Source organism: Neodiprion virginianus, chromosome 4 (assembly GCF_021901495.1).
Source record: "Neodiprion virginianus isolate iyNeoVirg1 chromosome 4, iyNeoVirg1.1, whole genome shotgun sequence".
Taxonomy (NCBI): Eukaryota; Metazoa; Arthropoda; class Insecta; order Hymenoptera; family Diprionidae; genus Neodiprion; species Neodiprion virginianus.
The window spans coordinates 18,460,016-18,481,567 of NC_060880.1; the positions used below are offsets into that span (position 1 = coordinate 18,460,016).

The window sequence follows — 21,552 nt, forward strand, 5'->3', positions numbered from 1 at the left end:
GAGTTTCCTGCATACCTACTTCGAAATCCACCGCCGTGGTATTTTTTGTTGAACTCGAAACCTTGTGATTATTATCCTCGATATACCGGACTCTTTTACTTTTGTATCTTTTACTCTCTGGCGGAAAATCAATATTCATTCGTTAACTCCTCTTTGGATCGTACCAATTACGAGTTTCCCGTCATCTCGTTCTCTCATCTCACGATTCGCCAATCTAGGTATCACGCAAATCTTCGTGAAACCGACTTTTCGCGAAGCTTGAATCAAGTCCTTGCACTTGAAAGTCGACGCGAACTCCACCACCTGCAATTTTGCCAAATTCCAACGTTCATTACCCTCAATAAACGGGACATTTTATAATATCCGTTACTCTCTGATCGCGAATCACGATTCGCTCCTATAAAATTTTCGCTAGATGTTCTACATCGGTCAAGTTCTTGTTGTCCAATTCTCTCGTCTCGTAATTGACACTGGAAAATCTTGATGAAATTGACTCTTCGTAGAACCGACGGTCGTCTTGAAATCAGGTTATACAAAAGACCCTAGGATCTGTAACCCGGAAATTGATGCCTTTTCGTATCCGTTCAATGCATTCAGACGTACCTACACCGCCAATAAAGTGACTCGGGAGCAAGCGCGGTGAGCCGTGCACGAGCCGGCGGGAATCGAATTGGCTCACAATTTTATTTCGGTGTCCGAGGAATCCTGGTTTTACTTTTTCGCCGCCGATTACCGCCGCTCTAGCTATATATGTATAGATACATAGGTATAATAAGATTATTCACTCTTTTGCTGTTAATATTTTGTTTGTGAAGCTGATTCTTTGCAGACGATGCTCTCTGTATGGTATATAATATATTATGATACATTTCTACTTCACGATGCGGCTGCATTATTCACTTAAACGCACCGTGCAGCTTGCGATATGTATACCTATTGTGATTGTTAACATGCGGTCATTTTGCGAAAATTATCATGCGTAATGTAACACGTTGTCAACGCTGCGATGCAACATAAAAGTGGTTTACGTGCAAGTGCATCCTTCGTAATTCGGAAATGGAATATATTTGGTAAAATTCATACCGGAGGAATAGAATTTTCTTGTTATCTATGCAATTATCAATATCGAGCGTGTAATCGAATTTTGATACATAGCGGCCATGCAATAATGTAAATCGCTTTTGTTGTGCTGAAATCAAACCATGTGATCAAGAAACTCCGTATTACAGCTGATTCATAAAGATTTTTATTAAATTTAGCAACCAGAATTTGTCCGATGCAGTACGTATAAAAAGGACCGCGAAACTTATATTCTAGTCTTTTACTTTGAGAATGGATCTTCAACATGTCATTGTACAGGGAATTTTACAAGGGTAACACTGTACGTTTACAACTATCAAATTTCACACGGTTAATCTCGTTATACGATGAATTGTACAAAGCTTCATCCGTCAAACATGGGATTCAGCGAAACGCTCATCTGCAAAACGACACAACGGTTCCGTTAAATTATATACGAGGATGTAGAGAGACCGCTTCGTTATTTACATTGCAGAATATTTAAACGACACGGTATAAAAATTGTTGAAAAGGAGTAAAACGCAATTATACACAATTTTTCGAAGTATTGTAATGAAAATTCATCAATCTCGTTTACACATCATCTCAATGTACAATAGTTACAGTATTTTCGCTTTCCCATTAGTCCGTGTACTAAAAAAAAAAAATCTCTACCCAATAAATATAAATTTGATTGATAATAAGATTGTTTCAAAATACATAATCATACATATAACGTGGGCTCGCACTTCGGTTTCAGGCTGTTTTATCCAACTGTTAGGTTATCAGCGAGGGCGACGCCGTCACGTGACATGTGTAGGTGTTTTTATGCCTCGGAGTGGGGATTCAACATGGCGACTGAGCACACATCGCCTCGGCAAAGTAACCAATGCGCGAACGCTCTAAGGCTGCCCTACACTCGGCTGCAGCCTATGCCAGTCCGCCTGTTAACCACTCGAAGCTTTCATCTCGAGAAGGCTCCTCGGTTCTTGTTCGTTTTTTTGCTGTATTTAATTTTTTCTTCCACCTTCCATTCATTTTTACTTTGGAATTTTTTTTTGTTTTTCAAGTCTTTTGTCACACCGTCACTCACGGGCAACGTACTCGAATTCTCCTGACGGACCAAATTTAAGCTCGATTCATTCTTGATTCACCAATTGTGTAGATATTATATTTGTACCATATTTACAATGTCTATACCTCGTCGCTGCGGTAATCAATGGACAATAATTTGCATACACGAATGACAGTGATTCGATACTTTGAAATTGTCGTTACACGCATACGTAAACGTATAACCTTTTACATGTACATCGAGAAAAATATAGTGGACCTAATCAGAGACTAAATGAATTGAAAATCTACCCGTTGTTACTGTCGTGTGATATAAATAGTTTTTACTTCGCTGACGATGAGTAAAGATTTTATCTACTTTTAACAAACGTATGTTTGGATATGGCGAAATAAATGTTTTTTCATTATTATCAAATTTTAGTTGAGCCAAATAATGATCGATACAAATTTCCTAATAGTTAACAAATTGCATTTGGCTGAACTTAAAATTGATAATAATGACACGACACTTATTTCGCCATAGTCATGTAATATATGTTTGTTTACAGTAAATAAACTCTCTTCTCAAACATTGTATCAATGAGCTTATCTTTTGTTTTCACAAATTTGGATGTTTCGTCGACAAAATTATCAATTAGGTATCCTACTTATCAGATACGAGAAGTTTTTTCTTCGAACCTACAGTGAGAAATGAAATGTTTATAACGCAGTCACTACATTTTTAGTTCGTTCGTGTACTAGTTACACTCCTAAATTTAATTTACTTTGGTCCAACGGTCGAATTTATTCCTCATGTCTGAACAATTCTGACCCTTCAGTTCATCCACAATCACGTTCACATGAGTTAGGATAGAAAATATATATATATACATACGAAAAAAAAAAAATGTAATATTCGATCATGAAATTTTCGATATTTCCCGCGTGATCATAAACAATTCCTACAATGAAAATCAGATATCGCAACTAATTTGGACAGCCAAGATTTATTGCACGCTCAATTTATGTGCGCAGAGTTATTTTTTTGTTACATTATATAAGTGTACGTGTCTGCCAGGGTGAAATCTCAGCAATCGAAAAGAATCCGTTACAAAACCTTCGTATCTTTACGTACATAGGTATAACGTTAATACATGAAAAGGTTCGTTTCTAACGAAAAAAAAAGGACTCGTGAAAAAGTATCGAGCGTCAGTTGCTGGATATTCGTTATCCGGATTTGAAATTCCGTTAAAATCGGTTGAGATCATATAATTTAATATTACGGTTCGTGATTTTTTTTCTCTTCATCCTCTTTTGATTTCTTCATTCATATTTTCCTCACATCTCTTTTCTTTGGATTGTTAGAGGTAACTTCTCTCCTCTCAACAGCTCGAGTTACAAGATTTTTCCAGTAAAAAGTACGTTGTAATATAAAATATACAGTATTGCGTATACGTCGAACAGGTTGAAAGTGTTGGAGTTTAATGTGTGAGAAAAGACGTTCTCTTACGGAATCGATACACAGCAAACAATAGCGACGATAACTACGTGAAAAACCTCTATTGTGCTTAAAGTAGGCGAACCATTGTAGTCGCGAAATTCTTCACAATAGCTGAAACAGGATAACGGATCAAGCACGCAGTTTACAGATTACAGTACCTTCGCATCGTATACCTATATACGTAACGTATATATATATATATATATATATATATATATTTCTATTAACCGTTTAAATTTTCACGTAGAATTTTTCCACCGAAACCCGTCCAGTGTCTTATTTCTGTGTGACGATTTTCACTACTCGATCGTTTCCTGTGGTGAGGAATTGAGGTCCTTGTGCCAGAATATGTGTATCCGTGTATGCATGTGATCTGTTTAACCCATTGTGTCTCCATTATTCAATACGCGCAAAATCAATTTGAACGCATTGTGCCCGTTGGAATCGGATCATATAACGATACATTATATATATAAGGTACATGTAAGGAACGGATGAAAAAAATATCAAAGATATCTTGTACAACCGACACCGCGGATCGTTTCTAACGGTCCAGCTGTGCAGCTTATTACTGGATATATTCAAGGAATCTTACGTGGGTACCTATAGAATAGTGTCTGATATTCTATAAGTTTGAGGCAATTCTTTTACCGCCATTTACGCGAGCATTGATACAATTATTGAAACATCTACATGATGTATATACCGAGATAATCTTTTGAAACTTGAAAATCAACCGCGCATGCGCGAGTTTTATCGGTTGTTCGTGCAGGCTGGCCATCCCGAGTTTCAGCTGTCAAACTGATTCTGGCGGTGATGTATTTGATACGAGTTTTCGAGGTTAGAATCTCAAATAATTGAGGCAGTGACTCGGAAAGGTTTGGAAGGCATTCGTTATTGGATCGGAAAGTCGATTCTTCAAAGAACGGTCGAAATTTAACGCTTAAGCTCTTTGAAAATTCAAACGTACACATTTTGCGTACGTTGGCTCGCCTGCTTCGCAGACAAGAATATCGTTGCGGGACGATTTCGCCGACCAATGAGATTAAATTATTTGGCGCATGCGCGGTTGAGTTTCATGTTTCAAGAGATTGTCCCGGTATATATTCAGACTTTCACAATATATAGGTGTTATGTTCAGGAATGACTGTAGCGAAATTTGAGCAATGATAGGACGTACAGTCATATGAAAATGTTCGAAAAGATTCAATTTCGATGCTAATCTGCCATCGTTACATTAAAACAAAAAAAAGTTATTGCGTGGAGAAATTTTTTTAGAACATTGTATTTCAAATTTAGACATCTTATTATTATTATTATTATTATTGTTATTATTATCATTATTATTATTGTTGTTATTATTATCATTATTATTATCATTATTATTATTGTTATTATATTATAGATTATTACCGTCAGTAGAATCACGTTCTGCCGTTTCTTCACCGAAAACTCCATATTGCTTGTTTAATAATTCCAACGAAGCATCAATGCTCATTTTCTTACGAATAAACGAGTTCTCGACAAATCATAGTATATACGAGTAAGATTTTGAATAAAAATAGGGTACGACATTTATTTTGCGAATCATAACTTTATGATTTGTAAATTAAAATGATTGTAATTCAAGTCCGAGGGAATAAATCCGTCTCAGTTGATTTTTAGGGAATTAACCTTTGAATAAAATTTGTTATTTTTCAAATTTACAATTAAAGTACGATGAAAAAATAATAGTACAGGTACAATAATATGCGATTTCGTATTGAATCATCCGAGTCAAAATTCTTAGTTTCAAATTTCTGTCCAAATCACGGCTGAGATTTTGTTTTTTTTTAAATTATAAAATGATGTTGTCAACTATTGATTCGTCAATTGGTCAAGCTTCGGTTTAGGTTTTGAAACCTTTGTCTCGAAGAGTTTTCGCTTGGGTACGCATGTTTGACCTGACTATAGCCTCCCATACATCCTTAAATTCATGCGTCTACAATTGAACACGGATATGCGAAATCGAGTCCTCCGTACCTATATCCCTAACACGCATAAAGTGGACAATGAAAGTAGATTTAATATTACGACGGTGCTTTATGGAGTTATTATAATTGAACAGCAGGCAATTGATACGTGCATGGTATATGTATTACAGCGTTGCAGGAACCTCGCGACAAAGCTCTCAGACATGCATCTATATCGTGTACATATATACCAGTATATACCTACCCTCGTTTGAATCAATTATATCCGCATGTCAGTGTACGGTTACATGTGCATATACGTTAGACCGCATATACGCAATCGCACAAGGCACGGTGGGAAACATGGCGGAGCAAACGGATAGGAAAGATCTGGTTTCTTTTATTTCCAATTTTTTATCCTCTTTTGTGTCGAGGCTTTGTCAAGGCATAAAGAGGGCTGATTAAGCCCGCCATTTTCCGTAACCTAATCTCCCTGAATATACAAGTCTCGACTTATAACTCGCGGGCTTCTTTCGCCTCGGCCAAATGCATAGCGACCATTTGTATAATACACCGTGCACGATGTCGGTTATGTAAACGGGGGTAAGTGGCTGTAATACATCCGCCTACACGTGTGTTACATCCTCTCTGCATTGCGTTGGGCTGATTACACGGCTCTGCAAAAAAAATTTTCTTCTTCGTCCTAAAGTTTATTTTATGATTTTCTGGTTAATCATGAACTAAGACGAAATGAAAATACCTTATTTTGGTATAAAGATTGCTTTTGTAATAGTTGTAGTAAAAATACTCATTCACACAGAACTTTGTGTTGGAAAACAAAATGTAAAATTTGAGCCGATTGTTGAAGCGGAAAAAGTGTTAATGCCGCCTCTGCACGTTAAGTTGGGGTTGATGAAACAATTTGTGAAAAAGCTCGATCAAACGTCAGAAGCTTTTGAATATTTGAGAAAATTTTTGCCGAAGTTATCAGAAGCGGAGGTTGAAGCTGGGGTTTTTGTTGGTTCGCAAATCAGACAGATTTTCGCCGATGAAAAATTTCCAACGTTGCTGAATCGTACGCAAAAAGTGAGCTGGAACAGTTTCAAAGCAGTCGTTTCTGGGTTGTTGGGAAATAACAAAACTGAAAACTACAAAAAGCTACTTGAGGATATGCTGAAAAATTTTAAGGCCATGGGAAGCAGGATGTCATTAAAAGTACATATGCTGCATGCTCGTTTAGATAAATTTAAAAACAACATGGGAGCGTATTCAAAAGAGCAAAGAGAACGTTTTCATCGGGACATTTTGAGCTTCGAACAACGTTATCAAGGCCAATACAATGAAAACATGATCGGAGACTATATTTGGGGTTTATTGAGAGAAAGTACTTGCGAACATAAAAGAAAAAGTAAAAGCGTGCACTTTTAAATTATTTTCTACTATTTTGTAACTTATTTTGGTAGTAAAACTTGATAAAAATAATAAATATGTTTATTTAAATGGTTTCATCTTTAATTGATAATTAAAATCACAAATTTTGGAAAATATCGTTCAATCGGTCTCCTAAATAAAAAAGAAAACTTTTTCATGCAACATATTTTTTTTTCGTCTAATTACGAACTAATGAATCGAAATTTAATACTTTAAAGTCTAAGTAAAATTTTGTTTGACCCGTGTTACAGGTTCGACGTTTGGTTCGCTGCCATTCTTGTTTTGTGAGGTAAGATTGAATTGAACGGAAATAAAATGGAGGTCTTTGGTATCTTGTTGTTGTTGTTGTGATTTTTGTGTAGCCTCGCATCGCAAATTATCAAAGGATAATATGATTTCATCAGCTTATGCAATAACTCGTATATTAATATAATATATAAACCGCATAAAGTCAGTCGCAACACTCGAGGATTAACACTGAAATTAAAGAAACATTTATTTTTCAGAATCAAATCAATTATACTTCATTTCAATACGTACTTGCTTACCGATCTCAAGATAGTTGTTTATACTTGGAAAGTTGGATAACATCGTTTCTTGCCTTTTTTTTTTTTAATTTGCCTCATTTTCCGATAAATGAATATTACGAATTTTTAGGTATACCTAATTATATACCCGCAGATTTGTTAATTTTATCAAAGATCGCGATTAAATGTGGTGAAATTAATGTCTGAGCAGTAATCTGTGTCAAAAAGTAAAACCACACTTATTTGCATAAACAAAGCATATCTTTCGCCGCATTCAATCGCCACGATCGATGAATTCAGCCAATTTTTTCGGGTATATATTCAGGAGTGTTAGTTTTGATGAATCTTTAAAAAAAAAAAGCTAAAAATACAACAAAAGAAATTAATTATTGTTTATAATTGCCTCATTGATAATTGATGCATTCGACGTGACCGTAATGTGGAATAAAATATCTTTATTGTTTTTCTTTTCGGTTCTTGATTAACGTATTTCCATTCAACTGTACAGCCCTCGAGTTATATTACGCGTTCAAAAAACTGCTGCTGCATTTATCGAAGCCTGTAAATCCGGTTCATCCTTGCTGTTTATCCGATTATCAATGTGAGCTGTAAAACAGCCTATAATAGAATGAAAGAAAACGAATCGCATATCCTATCAGTATAAATAATAAAATGACTTTATCAACGCTCGTGTCGGTAATTATCGAATGTAATGTCTTGACATAATATAATAAGCAATGTGGATTTATAGGCGTGAAATTTGTATTCTCATAATACTCATGAGGGTATGTAATGATATCTCAAATTCGCCAAATGCATTCGAAATCCAATCAGGAACTCGTAATCATGTATAATCAACTTAGGTATACATTGAGATAAATTACATTTGATATGGTTACTAGAAAATTCTAGTAAAATGGGTATCATTACAATATCTGTTTAAATATCATCAGAATCACAAGAAAATGTAGTACAAGTAGATGATTAGTATGGTGATCATAGTTAAATGTTCAAAATTAAATATGTTTAGTTAGCGAATTTTTTTCGTCAAATAAAGCCTGATAACTTCAATTTATTGTTCCGCAAATATCAAACTGTCTATATATATAATACAATGATACGATGCTTATTATAACCGGTGTTGATCGAATTACGAGTATATTACATTGAAACGTATTAATTATTATGACACATTCGCGCATCGCGGGGCTTCGACTGTAATGTCTAGTTATATTATTTATACTTGCAGCTAATATACAGTACAATTCATACAGCGGTTTTTGTTCTATAATGAAATGACGTATTATTTAATTTATTTATTAGTCCGCATGAACTACTTAGTCGGAGGCTCGTAATTAACTCCCGCGAGACTTGATTTGCGCATTACACGCACGGTTTCACCTCTACAGCTGGATGTATAATTATACAGGTAATTTATTATACTCTTCTCCTCTTACAATCGCTGCACAGATGGTCACTGTGAAATCCGTGTACTGATGTTCATATACGTATTTCAAAATCATTGTATTTTATTATACATGAATGGATTCAATTATGGTTATCGAACGCGAGGATGTAAAACGATTAATTGCTGTATAGTTTTACACATCAAGCACGATAATGAAAAACTACTACGAAAATTCAGTTAAAGATTGTTCATGTATTTTATTAATTTTTTCCCGTTTGTGGTTTTTAATTATATATACTTAGTCATTTCGACTGTTGTATTTAGTTAACAATAAACTAATCACATTTAACTAATCTTATATTTGTTTACTGCAGATTAACAAAGAATACACATATTACAGTTAAAACGAACGAAGTTCTACAGTAGCAGATCAATAATATCACAACTGACCAAACAAATTATAGTACAATAAAGAAAACGTATCTATAATAATTAAATTGACTATTTGGTAAATAAAAAGTTTTGCAAATTTTCGTTACAACTATCTAACATAGTTGGACTAACTGCGTGGTACAAATGGTCAGATTATCTTCACGAACAATCAAATATGAACTATGTGGAATTACTAGTTGAAATTGTAATTTCGTACAAATATTTTGTATATTATACTTTGACTATGTACAAGTTTCCAGTACGATATTAGAGTATTAAATCTGTATTATAAGCAGCACATTTTTGGCGATCGACTTTAAGATTTCAGAAATATTCTCCGAACACTAATTACTAATTCTTACGCAATACAAAATCGATTAATATTCTCATCACATGAGAACCGCTGTTAATACTTTGATGCAACGGTCCCCAGGAATAACCTATCGTGCATACATACACCTTAAATAACCGGGTGCCACGGCCTATCATTTTCTGGGAATAAGAGGTGATTAAATTGATTCGCAATTGGTATAGGAGGACCGGCTCTCTCCTCTCGTCTCTCCGAGCCCTTCGGCCGGAGGTGTGTCGTAATAGTTGCGTGTTAGGTGAGTCAGAGTGAACGCACAACCTGCATAATATAGTAAAATTTAAGCCGCACCGTAAGTGGATGGATCGTGATATACGCCCTATGAGCAAATAGATTATACGCATGTGTATAATAAAACCCATAAATAAATAGCTGGGGATCAAAAAGGGCCGAGATCACCGCGATCATCCCGTCTGCTTGTACCTATAGACCTACCATATCGAGAGGAAATGGTGAGACTGAGCAGATTGAAAATTCGACTGCGCATGCGCGAGCTTCTGCGTCTTTTTACACAGGCTGACCACCTCAAGCCTCGCAGCTGTCAAATTCTACCAGTGGAAGTATCGGTAATGCAAATTGGGTTAATCTGGGTTAAACAGATCTCGAATAGTTGACGTAGCGATTCGGGAAAGCTCGGTAAATTTTTATAATTGTTAAAGTGGTTCTTTGGCTCTGTACTTTTTTTTTTTTTTTTTGATAAATTTCATCATGTGCGCAGTAAACACAGTTTGAAGACCATTTGACCGCTCAGAATAACGCAGTATCTTAAAACCTTGAAGTAACCGTAAAATAACCTCAATTATGGCCCTAAAAAATTACAAGTCTTTTTGAGATTTTCATCGAGTCATCGTTTTGCAGTATTATTTAGGATCGCCGTGATCTGTGAGATATTTGGCTCTTTTTCCGTGGAAGTCCGAACCACAAATGCATGAAAATTATTCGTCGTTCAAAGCGTTTAATTCGGAATTAAGTCGTCATAACAATTACATAATTCCAATTCGTTATTTGTCGCTAGATACGGAAGAGTTGGACCACTCGTGCCCCGTTTCGGTGTGTAAGTTGGCTACCCTGTCTTGCAGACGCCGGACGATCTCGCCGACCAATCGAGCTCGATTGTTCCGCGCATGCGCAGTCCATCGGTCAGTCCACCAAATTCCAACGTTCCTCTCGGTATATTCGCCCGAACCATCAGCTCCTCCGCGTCATCGGACCCCCATCGGCCTTCGGGCGTGACGCCCTGCTTCTTCTTCTTCGTCGTTGTTCTCCGGCAGTATCCAAAGATGACGTGCGGTGATGCAGCCGCGGCGGCAGAGGAAGTCTGGGGATCGCTGATTACCCATACTTGGGGCCCATTATGGCTTATTACCGGGGCCTGATCCACTTTATTACAGGGCCGAGAGCGTACGGGTTCTTACGAAAATAATTTACCTCAAACACGACGTGTGTACATACCGCATGATGCCTGTGTGTATTACGTGTTATACCATCCGACGTGCGGGGGCAATTTCTCCGCATATCCCGCTTCAATTTCCCTGATCGTATTTTCGTTGGATTATACACACGTATTCAACGATCGGGGTTTTCAACTCCGGCCTCGTATCCAACATCAAACTCATTTTGTTGGCCAACTATTCATCTCGGCACCGAATAAACTACTAAATACATCGGTTGGGCCTTCATAGAAGAACACCAATGCATGGAACATGAGGATATAATTGAAAAGTCACGGAAAATATTGACTTTTCTTACTAGTTTACTACTTATGAGCAATTATGAGCACGATTATACGCTTTTGGCATCATAAATTCGTAATGGTAGAAAATTGCTCAATTATTTTAACTATAATAGTGTGCAATATTGAGAATGCGTAGTTATCTCAACTACTAAAGTACAATCATAAACATTCCTAGAATAATAGGACATTATACTATTTCTATATATATTAATATTATCTTGACAAGCAAAAATTACTATATGATCTTTGAAACATTTTTATAAATGTTGTGCATTTTGTTACTCAGTATTGTACTTTTCCCGACTGTACCGCGATTGTCCCTAAAATGCTATATTTTATTGTACTTTTGTGTATGGGGAAAAGCAAATATTACAATAAAATTTCTTTCAGTGAACAAATGTCTAGTAGAAACAAAATGCGATCCAACTAGAAAGTTTAGTGAGACTGATTTGGTGAAATGTGTCTAACATAGTTAAATCAACTATATCGATAGTATAAACTACGTCTGGGCGTATGTAAAGCATTTAACATGTTATGTCATCGACTCAACTGTGTAAAATGCTTGAATCAAGTATGGGAATAGTAAAATCTATCACATAAATAATCAAATGTTTCTGCTACATTTGAATAGTGGAATTTCCAACATCGCTTCTGTCAATAATATTCCATAGTTGAAATGGCGCAACTATCACAGTGTACAGTAAAATATGAAAAATGTTGGCTTCGCTATTAATCAAAACAACTATTAATCAAACAAAATAGTAATTTTACAAACCACCACAATTATCAATTATCGTGCATTTCAAAACGTTGTTTTACGAATCGAGTACAGCTTTCATCTTTAAATCATTCAGTTATTCAGTCATGAGGCGAACTTTTGCGTTGCTGATATAATAATAATTGACGAGGGCATTCAAAAAGTAGGTACATCTCCATATTTTTTACACTTCATTTTCATTCGGCTAATAGGAATTCGTCCGCATTCGTCTACGTAACTCGATCCCCTCGTCAATCTGCAGCACTAAGTACACCGCTAATAACAATATTTAATACGACTTGAAATTTTTTAGGGTAAAATAACAGCCTGTAATTACCGACACGACGATGATCTCTGATCGCGACGGTTTCGTGCACATACAAATCCAAGGTACCTAAAGTTTTCATGGTACGTCGCGCACAAAGGCTGGACGGCTAATTACGTCTAATCGTAATTTGTCCCGTCAATTTTTTTTCCAAATTTCTCCGCTCGTCTTATTTCGCATGCATCGCCGTGTAAACAGCAGTTATAACCTGTATGCAGGTTGTACGATATCACGAATTCGGGGTAGCTGCTCGTGTGTCGAATCCATGGTGCCCAATTATCCACTTCACGTTCAGCCTGTGTCAGTACACGCATTATACTCTGGACTTGCGCACATCCTTATACCAGCAATTATTGTTATGAATACACACAGCTGTAGGATGCACGCACGCCCGGAGTGCATAAAGGTGTATAATGCAAGTCAGAGCTGCATGCACGAAGGATCCTGATGATAGGTAAGCGAGTGTAATGGAGTGTTAACTACCGTTCACCTCGCCAACCGGACCAACACCCCTTACGACGAGCTTACACATATCTCGCTGTGTGTGTTCACCTATCGGCTCTTCGATTTTGGTTCGTTACACGTGTTGCCGGACGCCAATCTTTGGCACTCCAGGCTTGCAATTGAGACCTGCATCAGCAGCAGCAGATACTAGAAGAGAAATAAATACATCTTGCGAAACGAAATGAAAATTTACAAACCTGTAAATCTTTATCTGGTCAATATGTACACTGAGAAAAATTTTTAGTTCCGGTTACCGCTCGGTCCTTGACTATATTCATTTTTTACCACAATCGAAAAATACAGTTCTAGGTAAAAAATGAAAATTAGTTTTCTAGCTGATACCGGAAAGTCTAGTATCCGTTACTATTCTTTCTCATTACCATCGCTGTTGCTATATTTCCTTGTAACTGTTGCGAAAATTTAATGCTTGTGCAACAATAAATTGACGTCAAAGCCTTGTTTAACTAAAAAAGTAGAGTAAACCGAACAAACTGATTTTAAAAAATGAAAATTTTCTCAGTGTATCATTACTATCCTTCGATCACTGATTCAATTGTGCATTATTACATAATAAATTCTTGACCAATAACAATTTCTCCAACTTTCAAACAAATACACAGATTCATTTGGTATTGTAATACGATTAGTAGGAATCGCGCATAGTTGAAAAGACACTCATGGAAAGAGGTTAAACAGCTATTTCCTTTTTCTATTAGTTCGATTTTTTTTCCGTTTCTTGAAATATACATGCGCAGATCGAACAACACCATAATTAGCAAAGCAGCGTTTCGCATTATACACAGACGAACAAAAACACCTGTTGACTTGCTATCTGATGCAGCTCGTGTGTCTTATACGACTACGCGTAATGCGCATTTCCTTCGCGTGATCGAGTACCTATACCAGTTTTCCCGTTATGAGATTCGTTGATTTATACTCTGCATGGGCATACAATCAGGGATATTACGATTTTTGATATGCGATAAATAATCAATTTGTGCAACTCTGTCCATCGAGACAATCGTATATAATATAAACTGGATAACGTCAATGAAACCTTTGTGAAAAATTACAGAAACTAGTTAAAAGGATATGAAAATTCCGGGATTTGACGGGGGATGCAAATCGTTGAGAGCTCTTTCACGTATATAACGGTAAATATATTCAATGTATACCTGTAGCCATAACGAGACCAGGGTGTACAAGCTGCGGTTGTATTATATACCCGATGCCACGGTTGTTCAGACATTGAGGCGAAAATTGAGCTCGGATGGTCATAAATATACATTATGTACGTACGTGCATGAGGAGTTTCATTCGGGCGAAGAAAGGGAGAGAGGAGGATAAGAAGGGGGGAAAAACTGTGGGGAGAAAGGGAGAAAATAATAATTAAAAAAGGAAGAAGATGAAGAGGAATAAGAAAATGATACCGCGACCCTGCGCCGGGTTGGAATTACTTAAGTAATAACCTGATAATGGTGGGTTCCGTTCAAACGGATTTTTACCCTCTTTTTATTTAACCAGTATCATTTTCTTCCGTTTCTTTCCCACTATTCTTCTTCCAGTATGCAGCTTCGAACTACCGCGTCGTGAAAACTGTGAAAATTTGCTGTTTCAGCTTAAGCGCTTGAAAAAATTAAGAAACTACTTTTTTTCGGTCACGGATTAGACGTTTCAATAGTTACCCGGTCGCAAATAAAAGAAAATCAAAGTTGGGCGAAATTTTTTCACTTCAATTACAATGGTCAACCAAAAATTAACTTTATGTGTAACATGAAAACCTTTAACCGATCATGTTAGGAACAAGGTTTAATATAATAGAATTGGTACTAGAATATCTTAGATACGAACAGATTTAATGCAATATGATATTTTTATTTTTTTCAAAAATACAGTTTCTATGAAAAAAACAAAATTAGCTTATGTGTAGTGTTAGAGTACTCTGGGTCAACAAAATTATGTAACAAGGAACGTGCTTAGTAATTTTGAAATACCTATCTACCGTCATTATAAAACTATACCTATTTCTATTCGATCAGGTCTAGCTTTTGTGTTATAGTTACTGTCGGTAAAATTGTATGTTTATCGTTTCGATTTAATTTTTTTAGTTCAGGGTCTTTTGTTATTCATCGTGCATAATTAACTGGTATTTATAATAAATAAGTCAAAACGATAAACATTTAATTTTACTGGTAGTAGCTGTAACACAAAAACTAGACCTCATCGAATCGAAATAAATATGGTTTTGTAATGAGGGTAGACAGGTATTTAAAAATCAGTAAACACCTTCCTTGTTACAAAATTTTGTCGACCAGTGTTATCTGCATTCACTTTAATGTTTATACACTTTCAGCTCTGGTTCCTAAGTTGTTAACACTTACTGTCACAAGTGTAATGCGTGCAAGCCTTATACACAGACCTATAGTCGTATTTATTCGGTTTAACAGGCTTCTTTCCGGTCTCTTATGTATAACATATTATACCCGCGGGTCCTGCAGCTACAAGTCCAATAAATCACAACCTAATTTCGTACCGATATCAATCGATCGATCGATCGCCGTTGCGTGTGTATATATATATATACGCTCTGCCTCTCGTTTGGCGATTTCAGAGTCCAGCTCGTAAAACCACTCGCACAAACCAAACACAGCACGCTACTTGGCAGCCTGTAATCAAATAATATAACCTTCTGTCGGCCAGTGGGCTGCATGTGTAAGATTTGCGCTTCTGTGCATATACGCAGGGCAATTCGATTTCGTGAGAAATATTGCTGTGTCAAGTTTCGAGACAGAAATGAAATCCTTGATCTCGGAAAGAAGCACTGGTAAAATAATTTACAGTTTTAATCGGAGAAAAATCGTAAGAACTATGATAATAAATAAACGGTGATACCAAATTTTTTGCCCTCCTTGCAGCGTGCACGAGTAATTTATGGTACAAAGAGAAACAGATGAAAAACCGAAAAATACCACACACGTCTGAAAATTGAGATATGCGTAAACTTTTGACCCCGTGCAACGAAATGCACGGTACAATGAAAAATCTGAAAAAAATAAAAAATAAAAAAAAAAATGAAACGCGAAGACGAGGCGTCCTTTCGTCTCGTTATCGAGATATAGCTGGCGAGAGATGTTGGAGGAACTTGCTTGGATGCCCCGCGGAGCGGTGAAGAGCCGGAGAGAAGCCACAAAGTAGCGTTTAACCGAGTGCTAAGTTATCTCCAAAGAACATCTCCTGGCCCTTGCGCAGTCGGGGCGAAGGGCGGCGAGTAGAGGGAGAGGAGAGGCTCTCCCGCGGGTTGTATCCACACGTATAGATATGTAGGTAGGTACGAGAGGCCTGGAAGAACCCCCCGGGACCGACAGCCAGCCCGGCGTGATGTATTCGACTCCTCCCATTGGCCACTGATTACGGGTTACTCGCGCATTAGAACGACTTCCAAACAAACCGCGGCTATCTACCAACAGTTTAACCCCGAAGGGCGGTCGAACCTATTTCACTGATGCCCAAGAAGCTCGAGGGCGAGAGAGACCGGATGAAATTTCATTAAAAATCACCATCGTCGGAGGCTGCGGGGCCCCAAATTCGATTGGAGAACGGGCTTGGGAGAGAAATGTTCATTGTCGAAATTTGGACTCGAATGGAAAAAAAAAAGAAATTTTAGAAAACTTGTACTTTAAAAAATTGTTAAGGTAGGGATGGAATTGGGTAATAGTTACTGATTAAGACTCGCTCGTTACAATGTAGCATCGAACAGATGATTACAAATTATTACAATTATATTATAGAATAACGAAATCTATTCAAATGCAACGGGTGTGTTGGTCTGTTTTTTTTTTCTTTTTTTCTCCGTTCAGAGAATTAATATTGTAATGGTTTTCAACCGAGACCTAGTCTTTCCAATAGTCGGGGGAATTTAACTTCAAATTACTACTATTTATTATGTGACACTTATGAAAACTGGTCGAACGCAATAGTTTATGATCGGTGTTCGATGTATAGTTATTTCACTCCATTTTGCGAAGTGATTTAAAAGTTACTAATCGAGACTTGGTTTCTCCGACAACAGCTTAGCGAAAAGCTTATTCCAAATTACTCTACCATCTATTACAAGATCATAAAAACAACTCAATGCAATAGTTACTAATCGTTTTTAAACTTTCGTTGGTCTATCTAGAGGTACTATCATATATCATATCGTATCATACATCATATACATCATATACATAGTGTTAAAGTTCGAAACCAAATTATGGATGTCCGGATGTTCGGAATTTCAGAAAGTGACGTCACCAAAACTTTCTTTCTCTTGTCGTCAACGATCTATATAGGCGAAAATCAGCTAGCCGAATTCCTCAGTCCGGAAACAACCGCGCAGTAGAGCGGACGTATGAAAATCGCGCTCCGCAGATTTCGAGTACCAGGCTCTCTACCTCCTGGATCATGCGCTCCGAGTCCGCTTCCTGGTGCAACTCGACTTCCAGCACAAGCGCCCCCGTAGTTTCTACGCTCCAGGTCCGCTACCTGGTGAAATTCGACTTCCAGGACAAACGCTGCGTAGTTTCTGCCCTCCAGGTACGCTACCCGGAGAAACTCGACTTCCAGGAGAAGTGCTGCGTAGTTTCTGCCCTCCAGGTATGCTACCTGGTGAAATTTGACTTCCAGGAAAAGCGCTCCGTAGTTCTGGCTGTCCAGGTCCTTGACCTGATGACTTGACCTTCTGGACTAATTTTCAGGTTTCCAAGTTCGATTATTGAAAACGTCATGTTTTGTATTATCAAACCAATATGCATGCTTCGGTTAACATTTTGAATCGGAAAATAAAACCGAACGACCAGGATCAACAAATTGCAATTGGTGAGTAGTTGGGATTGTATACATGGGAATACATGACAATAACATCTTTCAATTAGAGCTAAAATTGCTGTGTTTCGTGTTTCAAATCTGTTAGCACTTAGCTGATTATTTTGTGTTATTTTTAACGAAATTTAATACTGTCATAAAATCACAATACGTTATACTTACATGCATGTGTAAACGGGATTTGTAGGATTATATAGAAAAAATCTTACGGGTAGATTCGGTTTGCGTCACATGCACAAAGACGGTGTTCATTCTGTATACTGTGAAACAAATATCAGAATTCTTTGGGGAGTCATCGTGCCCCAGTCTCCCCTAGAACTATGTCGTATGGTAAAACACTGACGACGAGTCAGCGAGCGCACGAGTACAAAAACCAATTACACTAGGCATCCGACCCCGAGCGAGCTTTAGCGAGAGAGGGTCTTAAAGCTAGTGTATTATTGAAACTCATATCGACACATTGAAACTATTTGCGTTAGCTAAAAAATTCGGTTAAAACCCAGGACATTTAAAAAGCTACTGTGTAGATATTTACACTACTAACTTTCGTAGCACAAGGGTTTTAACTGATCTCCAATCGACGCACACCTGAAATTATACTTTATGTATAAATATTTCAACTATACGATCATCTTCAGTTGCACAGTTTAAACATTGAGCTCACGCTCAAATTAGTTTCAACGTCTCACAGCGACAACGTATATTCGCCCTTCCTAGTTGATATTAGTTTGAGTTGGACACAACCATGTTCAATTATTATTATCATTGTTATTGAAATATGATCAAACTTATTTAAACTTCGGGTAAGAATAGATCGGGCTAAATGGTCTAGCTATGCAAATTCGTACACGATCCTTGTCACGTCGAAGCTGACATATCGATGGCTAGAACTTGCACAGTTGGGACGAGGATTGTAGGCTGCAGGTCGGTAATTGATAACGAATGTCGCGTAGCTGGTAGGCAGGCAGGCGTGCACCTTGACGTCGGTATCAACTGTGTAATCAATGACATCTTCCTCGCTACTCGATGCTGCCTCTTTGATTGCAAGTCACTCTTTCCGATCGCCTACCTGACCACCTTTATCTCCGTCCTTCTTCCGCACACTTAGCGTGTTCCTGTGTATATCTGTAACACATCGAACTTGACAGATGGCATGTAAAGTGTTTGAGTAGTGATGTTTAAACTGCACACAACCCTGTACAGCTGGCCGCAGTATTTCTGAAAAGGCGTAATTTTTCCAACGAGTCGGTTACGTTGGCAATGACGAATCAGCCCGCAGCGCCACTGACGGTCGGCCGCGAAACAGGCTAAACCTAACATAACCCATGATTGTCGAATTTAGTATATTTGAATTAGCTTCGACGGTTATGGGTTACGTTACGTTTGCAAATATTGATCCTGTTTCGTAACCGTCGAAGTTTGTATTTTTCGGTTAGACCCGACGGTCATGATTTACGTTACGTTTGCAAAGTTTGAGTTAGTTTCGCGGCAGGCCGACGGTGGCGCTGCGGGCTTAATCCGAATTGCCAACGTACGTAATTTGAACGAAACGTCAATCAGAATCACTACGGCCGAGTTGTACATCTTGAGCTTTTTGTAAAAATTATAATACCGATTAAAATATTTCATGTAGATAGATTGGAAAGGTATGTATATATCATACTGCCAGAATTCGAGTAACAAATAAAATATTACGATTTTTTTTCCTGGTTTTGAGTTGCATCACGAGTGTTCGGATATCTGAAACAGCATCGCAAGCCGCGTGGTGATGTGACGTGTCAAAAATACGGATTCAAAGATCTCCGTGATTATAGGGGTGCGTTTTAGAAACGACAGGCTCCGAGTGTATGATGTATCGGGCGTATTAAAACCGCGTTATGTGTCTAAACGACGCGGCCGCTTAGCTCTATTATAAACATTAGCCGTATAACGTATTACGAGGACTATTATAACACGTGAAACGAACGAGGTGAAGTAGAAAAAAAAAGTAAAAAAATTTGAAAAAAGTAGAAGAAGACGAATAAGAGTTGTATGTATACTTTTCTTCCTTTTTCGTCGAGTAAAAAAAAAAAAAATAAAAAATAAAAAATAAGAGACAATCCGGCCGACGCTAAACGTTCGCCGCACGTCAGGATGCTTTGCAATCTATATACATATATACACATTCAACGATGGAAAATTATGGGTAATCTGAAGAGTTTGAAATTTCAAGTTTTGTTACCGTTTTTCGAAAATAGCTCAAGAACCCAAGAATAACGCAGCGCGGCTCTCGGGCCGCTTCGTCGACCGCGCGGCGTTTAAACGACGTATAATCAACTTGTCAAAATAGTTTCTGAAGTTGAAGCGGTCGTTAAGTGTAATATATTAGTAGAATAGAGCTGCCTGCCTGGCTGACTGCCTGCCTGCCCGCATCTCTCGAACCCGTGCCTCATCGAAACGCACACCTTTAACTTCTTTATACCTGATCCGATCTTCCAATCCGTTTAGGAGAAGACAAAGAATTAAATGCATTACACGCACGCGTCGTATGAGGCATTCCATGCCAACTCGATTGCCGTTTAATCGTATTTAACGTACCTTTTCACACGATTCTCTTTCAGTTTTTCCCACATTTTCGTCTGCTGTGTCCTTATATTTATTCTATACGTGCCTTGAGCTCGACGATTCAGAAATTACTCAATGCCTGTGCGAAACACTGTTTCGATACTTGTGAGAATTCGACAATGACGATAATTTTCAGTCAATTAATAAAATGCAAAAATTGAAAATGACGAATATTGTCGAATCATGAAAAATATTAATCCTACAATTACGCGTGCTTACAGAATAAAATTACTCTTTGATAGTCGAATGAAACGAACAAGTCACTCGAAATTATCGGTTTCAAGAAAAATTGCAATCGCGATGTGAGTGAATCTCAGTGTTGAGTCAACGATGAAAAAAATCACTGACGAATTTGTGAAAGTTGGTTGATTTGGCATGGAATGGCCTGTACGTCTTCCTCGTAGAATAGCGAGAGAATCTAGAAAGGGAATAAAAGAGAAAAAAAAAAAAAAAAGAAAGGGAAAGGAAGGAAGGAGCAAAACACTTGGCGAGGGTCTCCACAGCTTAGCCGACTGGGTTAAATGAGGGGGCGTGGATTATGAATTTTAAGCGATTTGTTAATTGTTATACCTTTAATTATCGTTAATTATCAGCTAAATTGTAGGTTTAGTTTCCGTGAGGCTGTTCGGCGGTTCGCCACGGCCTTTCCGAGGTTTTGACTCGAACTGCATGCGTGTAGCACACACATTTACATGTAATACAACTGATCATCGTTCGCTCAGTTTCGAATATAGCGATTTAATTTACGTAACGTATGATTCAAATTATCATCAATTTCATATAATGGTATTCGACGAAAATATATTATATCCATAAACGAATTGGCGTCGTTTCACCTGCTCGGTTTAATTAATTGGCGATAAACTGTTGTAAAAAAAACAAAATTCGAGTGGAAGAAAAAAAATTTCAACGGAATTACGATCCATTGATAAATGCAATGTATTCATGTGAACACACTTGAATGTGAAGCGGTTATTACGAACATTATATCGGTCGAAATTAGGATAATAATTTTTCACAACAGATATCTGTCG

General features: G+C 37.4%; 1 long non-coding RNA gene across 2 annotated transcripts in view; it reads left to right on the top strand.

Annotated features, from left to right (window-relative positions):
• LOC124302951 (uncharacterized) overlaps window positions 1–21,552 on the top strand; it is a 64,267-nt gene that overhangs the window by 34,642 nt on the left and 8,073 nt on the right. The window contains exon 1 of one of the 2 annotated variants that reach the window (XR_006907797.1): window positions 17,865–17,908. The exons of the other annotated variant lie outside the window; for it this stretch is intronic. This is a non-coding gene — a long non-coding RNA (uncharacterized LOC124302951). Of the gene's footprint in view, window positions 1–17,864; window positions 17,909–21,552 lie in introns of those variants that run through there. 2 annotated transcript variants of the gene reach the window in all.